The sequence below is a fragment of the Triticum dicoccoides genome, chromosome 4B (genome assembly GCF_002162155.2).
Source record: "Triticum dicoccoides isolate Atlit2015 ecotype Zavitan chromosome 4B, WEW_v2.0, whole genome shotgun sequence".
NCBI classification, from domain to species: Eukaryota; Viridiplantae; Streptophyta; class Magnoliopsida; order Poales; family Poaceae; genus Triticum; species Triticum dicoccoides.
Window position 1 is genome coordinate 637581060 of NC_041387.1, and position 8298 is coordinate 637589357.

Genomic DNA, 8298 nt, shown 5'->3' on the forward strand with positions numbered 1-8298 from the left:
TAGTCGAGGACGAGCAAGAATTAAGCTTGGGGATGCTTGATACGTCTCCAACGTATCTATAATTTTTGATTGTTCCATGCTATTATATTACCCGTTTTGGATGTTTATGGGCTTTACTATACACATTTATATCATTTTTGGGACTAACCTACTAACAAGAGGCCCAGCCCAAATTGCTGTTTTTTGCCTATTTCAGTGTTTCAAAGAAAAGGAATATCAAACGGAGTCCAAACGGAATGAAACCTTTGGGAGCGATCTTTTTGGAACAAACACAACCCAGGAGACTTGGAGTGGACGTCAAGAAGAAGCCGAGGCGGCCACGAGGGTCCAGGGCGCGCCCTAGGGGGTGGGTGTGCCCCCCACCCTCGTGGCTCCACCGACCTACTTCTTCCTCCTATATATATCTACGTACCCCGAAAAAATCCAGGAGCACCACAAAACCCTATTTCCACCGCCACAACCTTCTGTACCCATGAGATCCCATCTTGGAGCCTTTTCTGGCGCTCCGTCGGAGGGGGAATCGATCATGAAGGGCCTCTACATCATCACCAAGGCCTCTCCTATGACTCTATGAGTTGTGAGTAGTCTACCACAGACCTTCGGGTCCATAGTTATTAGCTAGATGGCTTCTTCTCTCTCTTTGAATCTCAATACAAAGTTCTCCTCGATCTTCTTGGAGATCTATTCGATGTAACTCTTTTTGCGGTGTGTTTGTCGAGATCCCATGAATTGTGGGTTTATGATCAAGTTTATCTATGAGAAATATTTGAATCTCCTCTGAATTCTTTTATGTATGATTGGTTATCTTTGCAAGTCTCTTCGAATTATCAGTTTGGTTTGGCCTACTAGATTGATCTTTCTTGCAATGGGAGAAGTGTTTGGCTTTGGGTTCAATCTTGCGGTGTCCTTTCCCAGTGACAGCAGGGGCAGCAAGGCACGTATTGTATTGTTGCCATCGAGGATAAAGAGATGGGGTTTATATCATATTGCTTCAGTTTATCCCTCTACATCATGTCCTCTTGCCTAATGCGTTACTCTATTCTTATGAACTTAATACTCTAGATGCATGCTGGATAGCGGTCATGTGTGGAGTAATACTAGTAGATGCAGAATCGTCTCGATCTACTTGTCGCGGACGTGATGCCTATATACATGATCATGCCTATATATTCTCATAACTATGCACTTTTCTATCAATTGCTCGGTAGTAATTTGTTCACCCACCGTAATACTTATGCTATCTTGAGAGAAGCCACTAGTGAAACCTATGGCCCCCGGGACTATCTTCCATCATATAAGTTTCTAATCTACTTTATTTTGCAATCTTTACTTTCCATTCTATATCATAAAAATACCAAAAATATTTATCTTATCTTATTATCTCTATCAAATCTCACTTTCGCAAGTGGCCATGAAGGGATTGACAACCCTTTTATCGCGTTGGTTGCGAGGTTCTTGTTTGTTTGTGTAGGTACGAGGGACTTGCGTGGAGCCTCCTACTGGATTGATACCTTGGTTCTCAAAAACTGAGGGAAATACTTACGCTACTTTGCTGCATCACCCTTTCCTCTTCAAGGGAAAACCAACGCAGTGCTCAAGAGGTAGCATCCATCTGTATTTTATCGAGCGTGTTCTCATAGATGAGGTTATGCCCACTGCTGCCGTCCATGAGCACTTTAGTAAGTCGAAAACCATCCACAATGGAGTTTAGTACTAAGGCGGCGGGTGCTCGCACTGCTAGGGAAAACCTTATACACAGAATCTTAGCAGCAGCGCGGCACAAAAAGAAGAGCTACTGCTAATTAGCAGTAGCGCGGGTACAAAAAACTCGCTACTGAAACAAAATTAGCAGTAGCGCGTGCGTGCTAAACCGCGCTGCTACAAAAATCGACCGACAGTACCCACCAACCTAAGTTTAGCAGCAGCGCGGTGTCACGACACGCGCTACTGCTAATGCAATAGTAGTAGCGCGCTTTTACTCTGGTCGCTGCTGCTAATTTTGAAATTGGCCCCACGATTGGCCCCGCTTAGCAGTAGCGCGTGTGAGAAAAGTGCACTGCTGCTACGCTCTTATCAGTAGCGTGGTTTCCTCATGCACTACTGCTAAGACGCAGCACACCACCACCTTGTTCCACCCGTCCTCCCCTCCCCCATCTCCGCTCTCCCCTTTCCCCTACCTCCCACATCCTCCCTCTCTCACTCTTCTTCTTCCTCAATACTTCTCCCCACATTACTCTCCCTCTTCTACCTACCTGTCTCTCTCTTCATTACTCCTAGCTAACTACACCACCTCCGTTAATGCATCTCCTTTCTGTTTTTCCTTCCCCCTCCACTAGTTGAAATTGTCTCCTCCCAAATTAGCTAGCTAGGTAGATGTAGAATTGAGTTAAGTGACCTTTTTGCCCCCTAACTAGATCTATCTTTGTCAAGAAGAGCTTTGTGCACTTTTGATCTCCCTACATCATCATCTCCACCATGTGCTCGATCTCGAGATAGAGGTGATTAAAATTCATGTTTTTGCAAAATGGAAATATGTGTATGTGTGTGTGATATGATAATTGGGTGATATGATGGAAATTGTGTGTGTTGCTTGAGTTGACGCCAAATTGTGCTTTTGAGTTGCCTATGTTTTGTCGAAATGTCGATTTATTTCCGTTTCGGCAAACTCCGGGCAAACTCTAGATCTATATGTCCTATTTTTAGGGAAGGCCATGCCGAACTTTTGTATGATTTTGATGCATGCATGCATTTTTATAATCAATTTGTTTATTATTACCGTGCAGACGTTCATGATGGTCAGTGAAACGATGGTGGATAGGTGGTTGCGATCGGTGGTGCAGGACATAAAAAAATAACCGGATAGAGGTTTTATATCCGTGTCGAAAATGCAAAGGAATAGTTTGGCTTGACCCCTATGACGATGGTCGTGTCGAAGCGCACCTGCTCATGACTGGTTTCATGGATGGCTATACTCGGTGGATAATTGAAGATGAGGATGACGATGTTGAGGATGCCGACGGGGCAGGCAATGATGACACGGGGAAAGACAAAGAGATGATTGATAATGGCAGCGGGGAAGAAGTCGGACATGGCGGCATAAAAGGGGGCGGACATGGCAGAGGAGAAGGGGTCGGACATGGCGGCGGAGAGAACGTGGACTCCATGCTGCAGAGTTCGTAGGTACTAAGTTCAATCGTGTGGGACCCTCATGTTCAAGCACTGCTTCACAAGGAGACAAGTACTGAGAGAGCTGCTTCTAGAGAGGAGGCTAAGCTGGAGCAACTGGCATAGACTCAAACACTCCATTGTATGATGGTTCCAATCCTGAGGTGACCCGCTTGAGTTTCACGCTCCAACTCCTGAAGACGAAGGCTAAAAACAAATGGACCAACACTAGCCTCGATGAGCATCTCAAGTACCTAAAGGATATTCTTCCCGTGAAGAATCTATGTCCTACTAGTGTTGATGAGGCCAACAAGATCGTGTGCGTTCTTGATCTGTTGTACGTTAGATACCATGCATGCATCAACGATTGCATAATTTATCGGAAGGAGCACGCAGAAAAAACAAGTTGTCCGGTGTGCAATGCTTCTAGATAGAAGAAGGCCGGGAAGAAATGTCCCCAGAAAGATGTATGGTACTTACCGATCATTCCCCATCTCCAGTGGTGTTTCGTAGATCCCAAGGAAGCAAAGCTAATGCACTGGCACGCGGAGAAGAAGAAACCCGACGATGGAGATGATCCAAAGCTGAGACACGTCAAGGATGGAAGCCAGTGGAGAGTGTTGACCGGCTTCTAACGGTATTTAGAATGTGATGCAAGGAACATCGTGCTCGATGCGTGTACCGATGGCATGAATCTGTTTGGCAACCAGAACACCAACCATAGCACATGGCCCGTGTTTGTATGGATGTACAACCTTCCCCCTGGTTGTGCATGAAGTCGAAGTACATTCACATGAGCATGCTAATTCAAGGGACGAAACAACCAGGAAATAATATTAATTTGTATCTGGGGCTACTTCAAGAGGAGTTAGACACGTTATGGAAAACAGCGACCAAGACATGGGACGCTAGCAAAGGCGAGTATTTCTACATGAGAGCCGCGCTGATCACGACAGTGCACGACTATCTCGGTTACAGATATGTCACAGGCCAGGTGTGCCATGGATATTGCGGATGCACGCAGTGCATGGATGATACAACGTCTTAGCAGCTAACATCAAGGAAATATGGCGGGTCTGGGAAAATTGTGTACATGGGGAATCGAAGATGGCTCGAACAGGACGACCCGTGGAGAAACCATGGAGATCTATTCAATGGTCACGCTGAGCATCGAGGACCTCCACATAAGCGGAGCGACGCCGAAATCGATGAGCTGTTGATAAACTGGAAGGAGTGCCCCATGCCGGGAAAGACAATGAAAAAGGCCGGAGCTGCTGCCGAAGGTATGGAAGACGAGGTCTGTGTTCTGGGACTTGGAGTACTAGCACAAACTCGATACACCTCATTGCCTTGATCAAATGCATATCTGTAAGAATGTCCTTGAGAGCTTGCTCGCGACACTGATGGACATGCCAGATAACACCAAGGATGGGCCGAAGGCAAGAAAAGACTTGCAAGATTTGAATATCAGGGAAGATCTACACGTGCCGCCTCATAAAAAGTCAGACAAGACAGAGACGGAGACAGAGGTGCAGGAGAAGAAGGGCAAGAAAATAAAGAAAGAGGATTATTGCCCCCCTTCTTGCTTCACCTTAAGTCAGGCTGAGATCGATCAATTCTTTAAGTGCCTTACCAGAGTTAAAGTTAGTTCCGGTTACTGTGGCAAGATAAGCAGATATCTAGACATGGACAAGAAAAGGTTCAGCGAGATGAAGTCCCATGACTGTCATGTGATGATGACGCAGATACTACCTGTTGCCCTTAGAGGGATAATGGACAAGCACGTCCGTGACACGCTTATTGGTCTCTACAACTATTTCGACGTCATCTCTTGAAAGTCGATCAATGTGAAGCAGCTCCGAAGGCTATAGGAAGAGATCGTTGTGATACTGAATGAGCTTGAGATGTACTTCCCGCCCGCGTTCTTTGACATGATGGTGCATCTCTGTGTCCATATTGTGGACGACATAATAGACCTGGGGCCGTCATTCCTGCACAACATGATGTTGTTTGAGAGGACTAATGGGATCATCAAAGGATTCGTTCATAACATGTCCCGTCCGGATGGAAGCATCGTCCAGGGCTATCTGACACAAGAGTGCATCTCTTTTTGCGAGATTTTTCTATATGGCGCAGACCAGCCGCCCGGTGTTAGTGTTGGTTTGCCCATTAACAAGCACGATGGGAGGCTCGAAGGAGAAGGTCACTACAACGGTCGCAGGGAACTACACGTGGCATACTCAGATCGATGTAGCGACTTTGACAGAGCAAACTTGTTAGTGCTACAACACCTAGACGAGGTAGATCCTTTCGTGGCACTGCACAAAGAAATTATCGCAAAGAAGTATCATGACCGGGAGGTATGCAGGACGGACGCCGAAGTTACTAGAGAGCACAACTCCACTTTCCTGCATTGGTTCAAATAGCATTTTATTGCTAATCCCCCGGAGGAGGGCTCTAAGGACGGATTACTGATATACGCCTTAGCACATGGCCCCTCGCCCAACCTCGTAACCTATCAGGCATATGATATCAATGGATACACGTTCTACATGGAGGCCAAAGATATGGACAATGATGATCAGAACTCAAGGGTGACGATGGAATGCATGACCGGCAGTGACAACGGCGCAACTGAAAGATTTTACGGAAGGGTCGAGGAGATCTGGGAGCTTGACTACTCTGGACTGCACAACATGACGATATTCCGTGTCAGATGGGCTAATAATGTCGAAAGAGAAACCGGAATTTCACTACCATGACTATACCCGACGCCAAGAGCGCTACCGTGAACGCTATCGCAAAAACGAGCCATGGGTACACGCTAAGCACGTGACACGCGCAATCCCAGCCGTGTTGTCGTGAGGAGAGGCAAAAGGAACATCATTGGAATGGATGGAGTTGCCAACGAGGAAGACTATGATCAGTACGGCAACCCAATGAGGGAAGATGACGATGATGATGAAGTATACGTCAAAAGAAGAATCAATACTACATTACCTAAGAAAAATCGTACTCCATGGAAAAGGCAAAGTCACAATGTGGGGCTCAATTATTCTTCAACGAACAAGAAGGGAAAGAAGCTGACTCAAAAACGAAAACGTCAACGCTGAGGAACCGTATGTTATCGGTCAAATGATGTAATATATATGTTCCTATTTTGTATATACACTTAGCAATTATTATGCATGGGTCCGATGATGTAATATATATGTTCCTATTTTGTATACATATTTAACCGTCAAATGATGCAATATATATCGCCTTCCCTTCGTTCATTGCTCTCAAAAAAAAGAAAAGAAAAGTCAGAGAAAATAAAGGAAAAGAAAATAGAAGGAAACAAACAGGAAAACTGCTATATAGGTACTGGTTATAGCAGCAACGCTTTTTTGAGAAAAGAGCTATAGCTAGTCAAGATAGCAGTAGCAGTTTCTACATAAAACCTTTATAGCTACCTGGAGTAGCTATAGCGCGTTTTGTCTAAACGCGCTACTTCTATTCCCACTTAACCCCCAAATTCCCCACTCCTCCCTTCATCCCGCCTCTTTTCCCCCAAATCCCCACACTCTCTCTTTCCCTGTCGCGCCGCCAGAGCCCTGCCCTTGCCGCGCCCTTGTGCTCGCCCCCGACTTCGGCTCCAGCGCCGGCGCTCGCCCACAGCCCCGACCCCGGCTCTGGCCCTGGCGCTCGACCCCGACCCCGACCCCTCCCAACCTCGGTCGTCGTCGGGCCTGCACCCTCTGTAGGCCCCCCACCGCTTCTCCTCTCTCTGGTAGCTAGGTTCTGTTAATTTACTTAGGTTTTAGTTAGGGCAGATGCTTAATTAGGTTATATATTTAGTTATGAATTTAGCTATGTTTTTTCTTCAAGTTCTATATTTTTCTTCCTTTTATATGCAAATTTGAAGTGGACATGTGATATGTGGACATGTGATGTTTTGGACATGTCATATTTGGAATTTGGACATGTCATTTGGACATGATGATTATGTGCAGGGTAAATGATCCGAGTGGCCTATGTTACGCCGGAATGTTGATTCATTTCCGTTCCGGTGAATTTCAGGCGCTCGATATGTCCATTTTTTAGCAAAGGTCATGCCGAAATTCCGTGAATTTTGGCATGATTTGTGCTAGATAGTAGGCATATCGAGTGCTGGGAGTTGCTGGGAAACAACATTCAGGCAAACATAGATTGCTTTTTATGTCATTTCCCATTTTTTTTCATAGTTTTAGAATTAAACGAGGAGACTTAATTATAGGAAACATGTCGAACAACGAAGAAACTGGGCCTTCTGACCAAGATGCAGACGAGATGGATTATGAGGGTGAACAAGACTATCTCGACTATTTGACTGCCAAGCAATTGCAAAGTCAACGTTTGCAGGTCGGCCTCGATGATGGTACTGACGCCGATATCGACACCGGCGGCGCTGGCACCGATGGCGGCGCCGAGACCGGTGGGGAAGGTACCGGCGGGGAAGATACCGACGGGGAAGGTACCGGCACCGATGCCGCTACCGAAAATAAGAAGCAGAAGAAGCAGAGGATACGAAAACCTAACAAACTAGGGATTGGACGACTAGTGATCACGAAGATGGCACCTGGCAAGTTTGAGCCATTAGAGCCGGAAGAACCTCGCAAGTGCTATGGGAACCAAGTAGGATGCATCCTACAGGAATGCGCGAGCATCAACGACGATGACTTAAGGAGTAAAGAACATTTGATGCAGTTCCTCCTAACGAAGTTGCACAAGAGATTCAAGTTCCCCGACCGGGATGATAACATAGAATAACCGTGGGATGATACGTCTCCAACGTATCTATAATTTATGAAGCATTCATGCTATTTTATTATCTGTTTTGAATGATCACGGGCTTTATTATACACTTTTATATTACTTTTGGGACTAACCTATTAACCGGAGGCCCAGCCCATATTGCTGTTTTATTGCTAGTTTCAGTATTTCGAAGAAAAGGAATATCAAACGGAGTCCAAACAGAATGAAACCTTCGGGAGCGTGATTTTTGGAAAAGATATGATCTGGGAGACTTGGAGTTCAAGCTAGGGAAGGTTCGAGGAAGCCAGGAGATAGGAGGGTGCACCCACCCCCCTCGGTGCGCCCCCTGTCTCTTGG